Consider the following 16,327-nt stretch of genomic DNA (forward strand, 5'->3'; position numbering starts at 1 on the left):
GTTGAAAGTTTTACTGACTTTCAAACTGTGAAAAGAAGAGGCCAAGGTACCTTATGCTTTTGATGCCTGAGGGCCATGAACCAGAAAGGGAAAAAAGAAAAAAAAAATCACATATTGGGGCTCTGATTTGAAATCTCTTTTTCTTCTTTCCATCCAAATAGGGTCAAAAAGCCAGCACCTCAGTTATTTTGTTGAAAGGCTAACAAAATGTCTCAACTTTCAGCACACATTCCCACTATAAGTGATAACTAAGTAAGTTGATCTTCAAGTCACTAATGCTTTCTTCCTGTTAGAACTATAGCCTCATGGTGAACTTTAGAAACAGGTTTGAATTTTTCATAATAAATTTCCCCTGACTTACTTATGTAGATAATTAAACTAAATTCTTCCCCTCAAGAGTCAGGTTTTTTCTGCAGTGGAATAAGTCAGATAGGTTGGAAATCTGATCCAAGGTTCAATCAAATGTTATCTCTTCTTTAAAAAATGGTACCCAAGTCAGTCATTGCATATATTGTTTGCATTTAGGAGAAACTATGAGCTCATGTTATGACCAGTGCTATCATCTTGTGAAATCACAATTGTGTCTTGATTTTTTCAACTTTAAGAAAAGGAAAACAATTCTATGTGCCTCATAAAACACTTTCAGCACTACTGTTATAAATCTTGGAAGGAATAGAATTGAGATTAGTCAGAACAGCTACTTGTGGACAACTGCCAAACATCAAATCAAAGCAGACAAACTATGTAAATTCTGTGTGTGTTAGTCAGTCATGTCCAACTCTTTGTGACCCCATGGACTGTAGCCCACCACAGTCCTCTGTTCATGGGAATCCCAGGCAAGATACTGGAGTGGGTTGCCATTTCCTTCTCCAGGGGATCTTCTCAACCTAGGGATCAAACCTCAGTCTCCTTCTTTGCAGGTAGATGCTTCACTGTCTGAGGTACTAAGGAAGCCCTGTAAATTCTGTAAGCACACTAATTTAGATTTGTAAGAATAATTTCAGTCTTTTAGGTAGGAAAATAGAAAAAAGGTCTATGGGATAAATTTAAATGTTGTTTAGACTAAATATAATGGAAATACAGTGGGAAAATTATTACAAATTTTGTTAAATATTAATTTATTAAAAATTTGGAGGATGTACATTCATGCTACTTCTAAAATAAATCTATTACTGACTCCATACAGTCAAAACTTTTTCTGATGCACAGAAGAGTAAAGTTTGCCATATTTTTGAGCAACCCAGAATGTATTTCACAGTTCCAAACACACAATTGTCTGATCCATGGTTTATATTTATTATAGATCTGTTTATATATCATACTGTCATCCAAGTGAAAAAATATGAATGCTGTTCACAAAAACTAAAATCATGATATTAAAATTAAAAGCCAAGAAAAGCAGCAAAATCCCAAATAGATGCTACTTTGCTATTTTTCTTATTTGTGTGCTGTTATCAATTTTTAAAATTTTTGTTAACAGCTCTGTTTCCTTTGGACTAATAAACATGTTATTATGTGCTTGCTTCATCACTGAAGAATGGTAAGTCTCTAACCTTACTCATGTTAGTACTTTTTCCTTCTGGTACTAATTTGTCTGAAAGAAAGTAAACATGCAGGCACTATAATAACTTAATTTTTTATAGTATCATACCTTTTCTGAGCAAGTTTCGTATGTTATCTTATTTTACCCTTATTTTCTAATTTTGTACATAGGTGGAAAATGCTATTATGGTTAGTTGAAAAAAAGGAAACTGGTGCATAGAAGGAATGTAACCTTTCTAAAATCATAGAAGTAGTTATTCTTATTTTTAAGAATACTTATTTTTCTTCTGTACAAAGTAAAAAAAAAATATATATAAGCACAGTATGTGCCCTGTTTATTTAATCCCTCTGCCAAGGTAGGCATATTATCATCATTTTTACATTTGAGGAAAAAAGAGCTGAGAGTTATTTAACTTTAGTTGATGCAACTAACAAGGGGTAATATGAGAGTCTAACCTGGCTAAGGCTGATTTTAGAGGCCATTCTTCTTCAAATATATATTTCCTTTAGATTGTTCTGGTTTTTGTATTTCAAATGGTACTTGCAACTAGTCATAGATTCCCTTTGTGTGTGTGTGTGGTGATTATGACTTCTACCCAATTAATAGAACTCAGTTTAATACAATCATAAGTATTTGTAGAGAAATAATTCTTCTTGCATATGATTAAAATATTTTTTAAACTTACATTCTACTAATTGTCACATTACAAAAATCTGAGTGGTCTTGATAAGGAAGAATTGTGTCTGTGCATAATGGGTGGTTATCATTGCAGAAAGGAAAAATAAAACTAATAGGATTAAAATTTCAAGCTAAGTTAAGGATTTTTATTTTATTAAATATAAATTATGAGTGTGTAATAATCACATAAAATAAACATAAAAATAATAATAGAAAATATTCTTGTAATGATTAACTAGCTTGGGAAACAATACATGTATTATTTATTGATATTTCTGTATTCCTTTCTCATATTTATTCTCAATATTCTTTATGCAAAAGTATACTATAATCTTATACTTAGTATTAATCCATCTCACTTATGGCTATATAAATCAAAATATATGTATTTTTCAACAAACACCATGTATTATTATGTTGTATATTTCAAAAAAAAACGTAAACATCCTTTTGAAGCATAAGAACACATGGCCTGCCTAAGACTGAGATTGGATGAGAGTAACAGATAAAAGCTCCTGACTCTCACATCAGCTGAGTAACCTATCTAGTAACTAGCAGTAGCAAAACATATCAACAGAGGAGGGGCAAGAGAGCAGGGGGACCACATCTGTGGCATAGCGTGTAGGTGAGGGTGAAACCTGAGTGTATAGCAAGCACAATCAGAAAATCCTTGACTCTGGAGCCATCACTGTAATTTCAACCAATAGAATCTCACACTAAATAAATCTGAAGCTTGATGTGTCCTGAAGGTATCACAGCAAGATACATAGACAGAGAGACAGACATATAGATAGGTACATAAACAGATAGACAGACACATAGATACATAAGCAAACCAGTGAAAACCCCATACTAACAATCTGATAGAAGGAGAGATATGCCCACAGCAGGCTCAAATACTATTTTTTCATTCTGTACTTTTTGAATACACTATCATTAACATTTAATTAAAGTTACAAGACAAAAAAAGTTTTTTTAACTTACCCACTGTGAAAAGTTATAAAGTCATGCCAACATTATCCAGATATTAATTAACTGAATAACCATGAGTGGTATTTTAAAGGATTCCGTAGAGAATATAGGCAATATGAAGGAACAAGTGGAGGATTTGTACAGAGAGATGAAGACTAGAAAAAGGGTTTCATAAAAACAATAGAAATGGAAGAAAAAGGCAAGAGAAGTGAAACATGATTTCAAAGAGGCTCATCCTCAAAACATCTGAAGAAAGAAATCAAAATTGAAAGTTAACCAATAAAATTATCAAAGTGTGGAGATTCCTTAAAAAATTGCAAATAGAACTACCTTATGACCCAGCAATCCCACTTCTGGGCATACACACCGAGGAAACCAGAATTGAAAGAGACACATGTACCCCAATGTTCATCGCAGCACTGTTTATAATAGCCAGGACATGGAAACAACCTAGATGTCCATCAGCAGATGAATGGATAAGAAAGCTGTGGTACATATACACAATGGAGTATTACTCAGCCGTTAAAAAGAATTCATTTGAATCAGTTCTGATGAGATGGATGAAACTGGAGCCGATTATACAGAGTGAAGTAAGCCAGAAAGAAAAACACCAATACAGTATACTAACACATATATATGGAATTTAGGAAGATGGCAATGACGACCCTGTATGCAAGACAGGGAAAGAGACACAGATGTGTATAACGGACTTTTGGACTCAGAGGGAGAGGGAGAGGGTGGGATGATTTGGGAGAATGACATTCTAACATGTATACTATCATGTGAATTGAATCGCCAGTCTATGTCTGACGCAGGATGCAGCATGCTTGGGGCTGGTGCATGGGGATGACCCAGAGGGATGTTGTGGGGAGGGAGGTGGGAGGGGGGTTCATGTTTGGGAATGCATGTAAGAATTAAAGATTTTAAAATTTAAAAAATAAAAAACTAAAAAATTAAAAAAAAATGTAGTCAAAGAATAAAGAAAAAACAAAATGGATTATCCAAAAATGAGATGAAACAAACAAAAAGCCTACTTAGCTATAATACAATATCAGATATTCTAACATATGTAATTATAGCCTCACAAGGAAATGAAAGAATATGAAAGAAGAAAGGTTTGAGAAATAGTAGCTGATAAATATTCAACAATAATGAAAGGTATTAAAACACAGAACCAAGAAGCTCAGAGAAACCCAAGCAAGATGAATAAGAAAATACACACATATATATATATATATATAATATTCACATTCAATATTCACAGTTTCAAATTGTTTTAAAAAAAAGATAAAAAGAGCATCTTGCAAGCAGTCAGAAAATGAAAATAAATACAGCTGAGATCTCCTTAGAAATTATGCAAACCCAATGGCAATAAACTGATATTTAAAGTACCAACATGAAAAAAAGCTGTCAATTCAAAATTATATACCCAACAAAATTCTTTCAAAAGGTGAAGGGAAAATGTAAAAACAAAACAAAACAAAAAAACCCTATTTGTTATTTTGCTTACATAGCCATATGTTTCTTGTTTATGGGAACTCATTTTTATGTCTTTGAGACTTCTCCATCTATATACATAACTACTTCACCTATTTTGACTATCATGTAACATTTTTTGTATATATAAACTCAACTTTAAAATTCATATTTTTGCTGATGGACATTGAGTTTTTATAATTTTTCTCTATTCTAAATATTACTCTAGTAGCATTCTGAAGTGTCCTTTGGTAATTAATGCACAAGATTTTCTCTATGGTGTATGACTAAGTGTGGAATTTCTAGTTAAAGTCTTCAGTTCAGTCGCTCAGTTGTGTCCAGCTATTTGTGACCCCATGAACCACAGCACACCAGGCCTCCCTGTCCATCACCAACTCCTGGAATCCACACAAACCCATGTACATTGAGTCAGTGATGCCATCCAACCATCTCATCCTCTGTCATCCCCTTCTCCTCCTGCCCTCAATCTTTCCCAGCATCAAGGTCTTTTCAAATGAGTCAGCTCTTTGCATCAGGTGGCCAAAGTATTGGAGTTTCAGCTTCAACATCAGTCCTTCCAATGAACACCCAGGACTGATTTCCTTTAGGATGGACTGGTTGGATCTTCTTGCAGTCCAAGGGACTCTTAAGAGCCTTCTTCAACACGACAGTTCAAAAGCATCAATTCTTCAGTGCTCAGCTTTCTTTATAATCCACCTCTCACATCCATACATGACTACTAGAAAAAACATAGCCTTCACTAGACAGACTTTTGTTGGCAAAGTAATGTCTCTGCTTTTTAATATGCTGCCTAGGTTAAAGTGTAACTATTTTAAATTTTTGACTATACTATATAAGAACAAATTGCTTTGCAACTGCTTAAGCAATTTGCATTCTCCCTAACAGTGTCCAATAATGTCAGTTACAGTTTTCCTAAATTCTTTTCCCAGTATGTGACATCAGGATTTGTTTAACTTTTGTTAAAAAATTGTTGAAAGTACAAATTCCTTCTCAGTGTCATTTCTGCTTACAAGTCCTTGATTACTAGTGAGGTTGCATGATGTTTTATGTTTATTGTAAATGTAATTTCTTCTATGTATCAACTATTTAATATTTTGTAATAATTCTAATAAGTTTTCTTTGTCTCATTTGTCAGACAGAAGACATAATTTGTCTTCTATACATCAGTCCTCTGGACTGTAAATCGTTTTTGCATAATCTGTCTTTTTACCTTTTTGTGACGTCATTTGATCCATGGGCTATCTTAATGTCATATAACTCAGTGTATCAATCTTATGGCTTTCAGTTTAGGTTTATTAGAAAATTCACCTATATCTTATAGTCCTAAAGACATTTTTTCTTGATGCTTTGATTTTTACTTTTAAATCTTAAATGTTTGATCTACTATTTATTTTTGTATACTATTTGAGACAGCAAGTAAATCTTTATTTTCCTTATGACAAGCTCTCCAAGAATTGTTAGACCATATATTGCCCACTAAATTTTCAGTTTTATTAAGATTTTAAGGAAATGTAACACAATGCACATGTTTAAATTATATAAACTGATCAATTTTTACATGTATATGCACTCATAAAATCATCACTACAGTCACGAAAAAGAACCAATCACCTCCAAATTCTTCATGTCCCTTCATAATCTCATTCTCAAGACCATCTTTATCCATTTTGCCCTTTAACAACTACTTTATATACTTTTTTCTATTTCCCAATTTCTATTTTATACTCTGGAAAGCCAATTACATGTATATTAAGCTGCTTGAAGTTGTCCCACAGCTCACTATGATGTGTTCATTTACTTTCAGTCCTTTTTATCTGTGTTTCATTTTGGACACTTTCCATGCTTTATCTTCAGGTTCAAAAATCTGTTCTCTTACAAGTCTAATCTACTGTTATTCTCTGTTTTTTGTTTGTTTTTAAATCTCTGTCACTTATTTTTCTCCTCTAGAAATTTGATTTAGTTATAGCTTTGGTGGCTCAGATGGTAAAGAATCCACCTGCAATTAGGGAGACCTGGGTTTGATCACTGGGTTGGGAAGATCCCCTGGAGGAGGGCATGGCAAACCCACTCCAGAATTCTTTCCTGGAGAATCCCCATGGACAGACAAACCTTGTGGGCTATAATCCATGGGGTCGCAAAGAGTCAGACACAACTGAGTGACTGAGAATACACCTATTTTCTATATCTGTTATTTCTAAATTTAACATGATCAATCTTTAACTTCTTGATCATTTGGAGTATACAATTCATGTTTTTGTTTTAATGCTCTTGGCTAACAATTAATTTCTATTGAATAATTTTTCTCTTTATTATGGATAATATTTTTTTTTTTCTTTGAATGCCTGGAAAATTTTTATTTTATTTCAAACATGTGAACTTTACCTTGTTGGGTGCTGAGTATTTTCATATTCCTACAATTATATATATATATAGATATATATATATAGATATAGGTGTGCAGCTAAGTTACCTGAATAATTTGCTAAATTTGACCTACTCTTAAGCCATATACTGAAGTGAACCCCCCAGTTTTTCATGAATTATAAGGTTTTTCCATCTTCATTGGTGGAAAACACAAACAAACAAACAACTATTCCTAGTCAGTTCCAGGGTGTTTTTCCTCTAGTGTTTTTAGTTGGATATTTTGGGGACCTCAGGAAATTTCTATTCAGAAATTCTATAGACCTATAGAACTTTATCTTTTGTATGTTTCTCCTTTCTCATCCTCTGATCTATAAATTCAGACTGCTTTAGTCCCTTTGGACTCACAACCTTATTTCTTCAACTCAGGGAGACCTAGCATCTACGAGAGTTTTTTGTTATTTGTTATTTTTTTCTTTTTTTTGCTGCCTCTATAACTTACATATTTTCTCCACACAGTAAGTTTGAACAATCAAAAGGCTCATCTTGTTTGTTTCCTTTCTCAGTGGTCATTTCCTGCACTGCCTAATGTCTAAAAGTTCTTTTCTCACATATTTTTCAGTGTTATGGTTGTTTTAGGCAAAGAGAATAAATCCAGTTCCTGGCACTATTGTTTAGCCAGAAGCAGAAAACTGCTCATTTTTAAACTTTCTACATATGTATGATGTTCAGTTCTGATTCACTGATCCATTTATGTATCTCTACACAAATTCTCTTCCTACTATAAATGTATAAATATGTTAGTAACTTATGGAGAAAATTTACCTTTTATTTTCCTTCAAACATTGTTTCATTGGTTCCTAACCCTATTATTTTTTATAAAATTTAAAATTAGTTCACAAAAAATTTTCATTGTAATTTTGATTGGAATTACATAGAATTTAGAGATTAATTTGAGGAAATTAAAAATATAAAATAGTCTCATTAATGAGCACAGTTTTCCTCTGCAGGTCTTCATACCTTTCAATAAGTGTAAAATTTTTGTATAAAATTCCAGAATATTTTTCCAATATTTATCTCTTATTTATATTTTAATTATTTTGAAAATTCTGCCTGCATTTAAATTAAAATTTCTAATTGTTTTATGTCTGAAGGAGCATTTTTAATTTTTCATTATTGGCCTAATAGCAAACTGCTGTTTTCTTACTATTCTGATAATCTATATAGATGATTTTATCATTTATGAATAATGACATGTAATTATTTCTTTCCATATATATTCACTTTCTTTGTTCTTAGTGTTTGTTACACTAAATAATGGTGGAACAAATTCTTTTCTTGCTTTTCTAAATTCTTATTGACCCAAGGATCGAACCTGTGTCTCTTAAGTCTCCTGCATTGGCAGGCAGTTTCTTTACCACTAATGCCACGTGGGAAGCCCCAGAATTTAAATAGGCTCATATTTTCATGATAAACCCAAATGGATCAATTTAAAAAAATTTGTTAGACTCCGATATCTTATATTGAGTCTCCATGAGAATACCTACAGACTTGTAACTTTTAGGGAACATTATTGTCTAAAGGTTTAGTTGTTGCATTCTGAAATTCATTTCCTCCTTTGTAACAAGTCCAAGCTTCACATAGGGCACAAGTTCTTACCAAATAATGAATAGAGTAGCAGAGATGCAATCATACAATTGTTAACACTGGATCAATCTTGGAAACTGGAGGATCCTTTGATGGTGAACTTTGTCTCAAACTCTCCCTGAAATTCTTGCCAAACCATTCTTAAACTTCCTGGCATTATATGATGCTCTCATCCAACCTTCATTCCCTCTCTCCTTTACCCAGGATCAGTCTTTGCTATCCTGATCTTTGCCATCTGACCAAAGATCAGTCTTTGCTTCATCCTTGTTTTCTCTCACAGACAGTTTTTCTATTGAAATGCATGTAAGTTTAATCCCATCCTGATGTCTGCTTCTTAGAAGACCTCAATATAACAAAAATGGTACTGCTACTGGGACAGTCTGAGAAAAAAGTCTGTAAGATTGAGTTTGGAAATGACTCAGTCACAGGCAGGGCAGCATTTTGGGTGATAGGCAAGGCATGCATGCATATTAACTAGAAAAATGTAGTCCTTCAATTGCTGAAAATTTCACCAACAGTAATCTGGGAAATTTTCTCCGCAGAGGGAATACAATGGCAGGTATAAAGTCATTTAAGGCTGAAAAACATGGGAGTAACAATGCCCTCAAAGAGAGCAGAGTTAGCTGGTTACTGGTATAAGGCATTGAAGCCTTGCAGAGAGCAATGAAAGACTGAGACCTCTTCAGTTCAGTTCAGTTCAGTTCATTTGCTCAGTCATGTCTGACTCTTTGTGACCCCATGAATTGCAGCACGCCAGGCCTCCCTGTCCATCACCAACTCCCAGAGTTCACTCAGACTCACGTCCATCGGGTCCATGATGCCATCCAGCCATCTCATCCTCTGTCGTCGCCTGCTCCTCCTGCCCCTAATCCCTCCCAGCATCAGAGTCTTTTCCAATGAGTCAGCTCTTCACATGAGGTGGCCAAAGTATTGGAGTTTCAGCTTTAGCATCATTCCTTCCAAAGAAATCCCAGGACTGATCTCCTTCAGAATGGACTGGTTGGATCTCCCTGCAGTCCAAGGGACTCTCAAGAGTCTTCTCCAACACCACAGTTCAAAGGATCAATTCTTCGGCGCTCTGCCTTCTTCACAGTCCAACCCTCACATCCATACATGACCACTTGAAAAACCATAGCCTTGACTAGACAGACCTTAGTCGGCAAAGTAATGTCTCTGCTTTTGAATATGCTGTCTATGTTGGTCATAACTTTTCTTCCAAGGAGTCTTAATTTCATGGCTGCAGTCACCATCTGCAGTGATTCTGGAGCCCCCAAAAGTAAAGTCTGACACTGTTTCCACTGTTTCCCATCTATTTCCCATGAAGTGATGGGACCGGATGCCATGATCTTCGTTTTCTGAATGTTGAGCTTTAAGCCAACTTTTTTACTTTCCTCTTTCACTTTCATCAAGAGGCTTTTTAGTTCCTCTTCACTTTCTGCCACAAGGGTGGTGTCATCTGCATATCTGAGGTTATTGATATTTCTCCCGGCAATTTGATTCCAGCTTGTGTTTCTTCCAGTCCAGCGTTTCTCATGATGTACTCTGCATATAAGTTAAATAAGCAGGGTGACAATATACAGCCTTGACATACTCCTTTTCCTATTTGGAACCAGTCTGTTTTTCCATGTCCAGTTCTAACTGTTGCTTCCTGACCTGCATACAGATTTCTCAAGAGGCAGGTCAGGTGGTCTGTATTCCCATCTCTTTCAGAATTTTCCACAGTTTATTGTGATCCACACAGTCAAAGGCTTTGGCATAGTCAATAAAGCAGAAATATATGTTTTTCTGGAACTCTCTTGCTTTTTTGATGATCCAGCAGATGTTGGCAATTTGATCTCTGGTTCCTCTGCCTTTTCTAAAACCAGCTTGAACATCAGGAAATTCACAGTTCACGAGACCTCTTAACAAGCAATTAATATAAGAGTCACAGAAGGCAATATCTCCAAAATGGAAATGCTAATACAAATGAGCAGCAGACTAAAGACCTAATTGTAAGAGCTGAAGTGCTCTAGAGACATTCGGTTCTTCAGCATAGCAGATTGGTTAAATGAGGGGTGAGAGAAACCTGATATCCTAAAATATGATGTGGAGGTACAAGTTTGGATATCCCTGAGGATAGTGACTCTGCAACCTTCCTGTACTCTGCAGGCTTGCAAAAATAGTCCACCCTTCCCTAAAATGAGTTAGCACCTACCTGTATTGAAAGATACTGTAGAAGTCTCTTTCCCACTGACAAAAGTGCCCTTAGAAGCTGTTTCTACCTGGTCTCATTGCTGCCCAGCAAAAAAAAAAAAAAAAAAAAGCTGACATAGTCTTGCTGAAGACGGCACTTGCACACTAAAGGCAAGTCATGAATTTCCTAGTGTAGGATTCCAAGGTGAACTTACATCCAAATTTCTAAAAACTAGATTACTTTGTTTCATGTTATTTCCTTTTCCTTGTTTTAACATCTATTCCTTACTCAGGCTTTATGCAGATATCCAGCTACTTCACCTGACTTTGTATATACAGGTAGGATAAAATGTGAAAAGAAGAGTAATATGTATAGTTTTAAGGAGGTGTGATAACTGAAATCAGAGAGAGAGACCTCCCTGAGACATTCTGAGACATTAACATTCTTGTTAATCAAGAATGGAGTTAATACTCTGCCTATTACTCTTTATGTAACAACATTCACTGTATAACCAGCAGTCAGGAAGCTGAGAAAACTACATGCATAATCTTAGAGAAGTCATTCCTTAGCTTGAGAAAGCTGAGACACTGAAATAATAACTCTCTAAGGTCAGATCAGGAGCTCCTTGTTGCAAAATTTAGACTTAAATTGAATAAAATAGGGAAAACCACTAGATAATTTAGGATTGACCTAAATCAAATTCCTTATGAACATACAGTAGAAGTGACAAATAGATTCAAAGAAGCAGATCTGATAAGAGTACCTGGAGAAATATGGATGGAACTTTGTAACATTGTACAGGAGGTGGTAACCAAAATCATCTTCAAGAAAAGGAAATGTCAAAAGAAAAGAAGAAAAGCTTACAGCAAAGTACAAAAGGAAAGATATACTCATCTGAATGCAGAGTTCCAAGAAATAGCAAGGAGAGATAAGAAAGCTGTCCTAAGTGATCAATGCAAAGAAATAGAGAAAAACAATAGAATGGGAAGACTAGAGATCTCTTCAAGAAAATTAGAGAAAACAAGGGAAAATTTCTTGCAAAGATGGGCTCAATAAAGGACAGAATCCTTAAGGACCTAATAGAAGCAGAAGATATTAAAAAGAGGTGACAAGAATATACAGAAGAATTGTATGAAAAAGGTCATAGTGGCCCAGATGACCATGTTGGCATGGTCACTCACCTACAGCCAGACATACTGGTGTGTGATGTCAAATACAATGCTTTAAGAATCATTATTAAGAATAAAGCTAGTAGAAATGATGGAATTACAGCTGAGTTATTTCAAACCAAAAAGATGATGCTGGTAAAGTGTTGCACTCAATATGACAGCAAATTTGGAAAACTCAAGAATGGCCACAGGACTGAAAAATGTCAGTTTTCCTTCCAATCCTAAAAAAAGGCAAAGCTAAAGAATTTTCAAATTGCCCTACAATACAATTGGACTCATTTCACATGCTAGCGAGGTAATGCTAAAAATCCTTCAAGCTGGGCTTCAACAGTAAGTGAACCGAGAACTTCCAGATGTACAAGCTAGATTTAGGAAAGGGAAAGGGACCAGTGATCAAATTGCCAACATCTGTTGGATCATAAAAAAAGTAAGAGAATTCCAGAAAAACATCTTCTGCTGCTTCATTGATTATGCTAAAAACTTTGACTGTGGATCACAACAAACTGTGGAAAATTCTTGAAGAGATGGAAATAGCAGACCACCTTACCTGCCTCCTGAGAAACCTATATGCTGGACACACAGCAACAGCCACAACTGGACATGAGACAATGGACTAGTTACAAATTGGGAAAGGAGTACGTCAAGGCTATATATTGTCACCCTACTTATTTAACTTATATGGAAAGTACATCATGTGAAATGCCAGGCTGGATAAAGCACAAGCTGGAATCAAGATTACCAGGAGAAATATCAATAAACTTGGATATGCAGATGATAGCATTCTAATGGCAGAAAGCAAAGAGAAACTGAAGAGCCTCTTGATGAAGGTGAAAGGGGAGAATGAAAAGTTGACTTAAAACTCAACATTTAGAAAACAAAGATTATGGCATCAGGTCCCATTCCTTCATGGCAATTAGAAGGGGAAAAAGTGAAGTCAGTGACAGCTTTTATTTTCTTGGACTCCAAAATCATTAAGAACAGTGATTGCAGCCATGAGAGTAAGAGATGCTTGTTCCTTGGAAGAACAGCTATGACAAACCTGGAAAGCATATTAAAAAGCAGAGACATCTCTTTGCCAACGTAGGTCATCTAGTCAAAGCCATGGTTTTCCCATTAGTCATGTATTAATGGGTCAGACCATAAAGAAGGCTGAGCACCAAAGAATTGATGCTTTTAACTGTAGTGATAGAAAAGACTCTTGCGGTTCCCTAGACAGCAAGGAGATTAAACCAGTCAGTCCTAAAGGAAATCAGTCCTGAATATTCATTAGAAAAATTGATGCTGAAGCTGAAGTTCCAATATTTTGACCACCTGATGCAAGGAACTGATTCATTGGAAAAGACCCAGATCCTCAGAAAGATTGAGGGCAGGAGGAGAAGGGCATGACAGAGGATGAGATGGTTGGATTGCATCACCAACTCAGTGGACATGAGTTTGAACCCACTCCAGGAGATAGCAAAGGACAGGGAGGATATCACACTCTGGGATATAGTGAAGGATAGTGAAGTAAAGAAATGTGTGCTGCAATTAATGGGGTCACAAAAAGTCAGACATAAATAATTGACTTGGACAACAAGGTCCTCAAAATAATTAACAGATGTGATTCCAATGTAGGTAAACGCAAACTCTCTAAAACATGACACCATTTCATGAGCTCTTTTTTATACCCCAGTCATACTTCCCTGGTGGCTCAGATGGTAAAGCATCTGTCTACAATGCAGGAAACCCGGGTTCGATCCCTGGGTCAGGAAGATCCCCTGGAGAAGTAAATGGCAACCCACTCCAGTACTATTGCCTGGAAAATCCCATGGATGGAGGAGCCTGGTAGGCTACAGTCCACAGGATAGCAGAGTCGGACACAACTGAGCCACTTCACTTCACTTCACTACATTATTCATACTTCGGTTCTGGTTCTAGTCTATGCAGCTAGGTCAAGTAAGTCTTAGTCATAGAAAATATGATACGCCTACAAGTACTTAAAAATTAGTCTTGTGGTAAGTTGCTAAGCTATATGTTTTGAGTTTCTTCAATTATTTCACATATATACTTTCTCAAAATTTTTACTTTAAATGCATTCTGCTCAGCATTACTTCTCAGTATCACAAAAGGTCATGATAAATAGATAATACCCTTCTTTATAAGTACTCATTTATGTCCTCTCATTTAGGATAATGGCATTCCCAGAATTACTCATTACAATCTTCAGTTCAGTTCAGTCTCTCAGTCACATCCGACTCTGCAGGCCCATGGACTGCAGCACGCCAAGCTTCCCTGTCCAATATGAACTCCTAGAGCCTGCTCAAATTCACGTCCATCAATTCGGTGATGCTATACAACCATATCATCTTCTGTCATCCCCTTTTTCTCCTGCCTTCAATATAGTCTTAGTTTATGTGTTTTGTCCTCAGTTCAGTTCAGTTGAGTTGCTCAGTCGTGTCCGACTCTTTGTGACCCCATGAATTGCAGCACGCCAGGCCTCCCTGTCCATCACTAACTCCTGGAGTTCACTCAGACTCACGTCCATCGAGTTGGTGATGCCATCCAGCCATCTCATCCTCTTTGTCCCCTTCTCCTCCTGTCCCCAATCCCTCCCAGCCTCTACTGGAGTTTCAACTTTAGCATCGTTCCTTCCAAAGGACACCCAGGGCTGATCCCCTTTAGAATGGACTGGTTGGATCTCCTTGCAGTCCAAGGGACTCACAAGAGTCTTCTCCAACACCACAGTTCAAAAGCATCAATTATTCGGTGCTCAGCTTTCTTCACAGTCCAACTCTCACATCCATACATGCCCACTGGAAAAACCATAGCCTTGACTAGACGGACCTTGTTGGCAAAGTAATGTCTCTGCTTTTGAATATGCTATCTAGGTTGGTCATAACTTTTCTTCCAAGGAGTCTTTTAATTTCGTGGCTGCAGTCACCATCTGCAGTGATTTTGGAGCCCAAAAAATAAAGTCTGACACTGTTTCCACTGTTTCCCATCTATTTCCCAAGAAGTGATGGGACTGGATGCCATGATCTTCGTTTTCTGAATGTTGAGCTTTAAGCCAACTTTTTCACTCTCCTCTTTCACTTTCATCAAGAGGCTTTTTAGTTCCTCTTCACTTTCTGCCACAAGGGTGGTGTCATCTGCATATCTGAGGTTATTGATATTTCTCCTGGCAATCTTGATTCCAGCTTGTGCTTCTTCCAGCCCAGCGTTTCTCATGATGTACTCTGCATATGAGTTAAATAAGCAGGGTGACAATATACAGCCTTGATGTACTGCTTTTCCTATTGGAACCAGTCTGTTGTTCCATGTCCAGTTCTAACTGTTGCTGCTTCCCGACCTGCATATAGGTTTCTCAAGAGGCAGGTCAGGTGGTCTGGTGTTCCCATCTCTTTCAAAATTTTCCACAGTTTAATGTGATCCATACAGTCAAAGGCTTTGGCATAGTCAATAAAGCAGAAATATATGTTTTTCTGGAACTCTCTTGCTTCTTCCATGATCCAGTGGATGTTGGCAATTTGATCTCCCAATTTCACTGTTAAAAGGGATTAGTTTGGAAAATATGTGATATGGTTATTCCTTCTGTAATCTCATTTGCTTAGTTTTGTGTGAATCATTAAGTCCTTCCTTATTCCCTTAATCAAGGTTATCTTCATTCACATAGATCACTTTTAGGTATATCATCCACTCATAAAACTCCTGGGGAATTCTTTTGCTACTCTCAAATCAACAGATTGATAAAGCATTATTTGAGAGAATTTAGATATGTCCTAAGCTAAGGCTTTTAAATAGTTTCATTGTCTTAAACTAGTGTTTTGAGTTCTTTCAGTTCTTGAGTCTTTCCAGAGACTCAGATTTTAGATTCTAAATAAGTACTACTACTCATGAGATACAAGCATTTGAACAATTGCCTATTATTGAAAAATGATTTGACTTTGTTTCTGACTTTCACCCCATATCTTATTTTCTTATATATTCTTTGCCAATGAGTTCTTCTGTCTCTAAATGTCTGTGCTAGGTTAAATGGTTAGAAGCTGCCTTTTAATACTGTACATCCCATATAAAGCTATTATCCTAACACATCTTCAAATAAGAAACAAAAGAGTATAGGTACTTGGACCGAGCAAGATTTCTCAGGAACTAATGAATAAATAATGATATTTCATGAATAATTCAAGATGAGCATAGTATGCCTCAAACAATCTTTGTCTGCAAAATAATAAAATCTTTTAATACAAATAGGAATGGGGTTAATTGTACTCTTGGACACATGTACTGTACTCTCACATTCTGTCTTTG

This window comes from Ovis aries, chromosome 2 (assembly GCF_016772045.2).
Source record: "Ovis aries strain OAR_USU_Benz2616 breed Rambouillet chromosome 2, ARS-UI_Ramb_v3.0, whole genome shotgun sequence".
Lineage (NCBI taxonomy): Eukaryota > Metazoa > Chordata > Mammalia > Artiodactyla > Bovidae > Ovis > Ovis aries.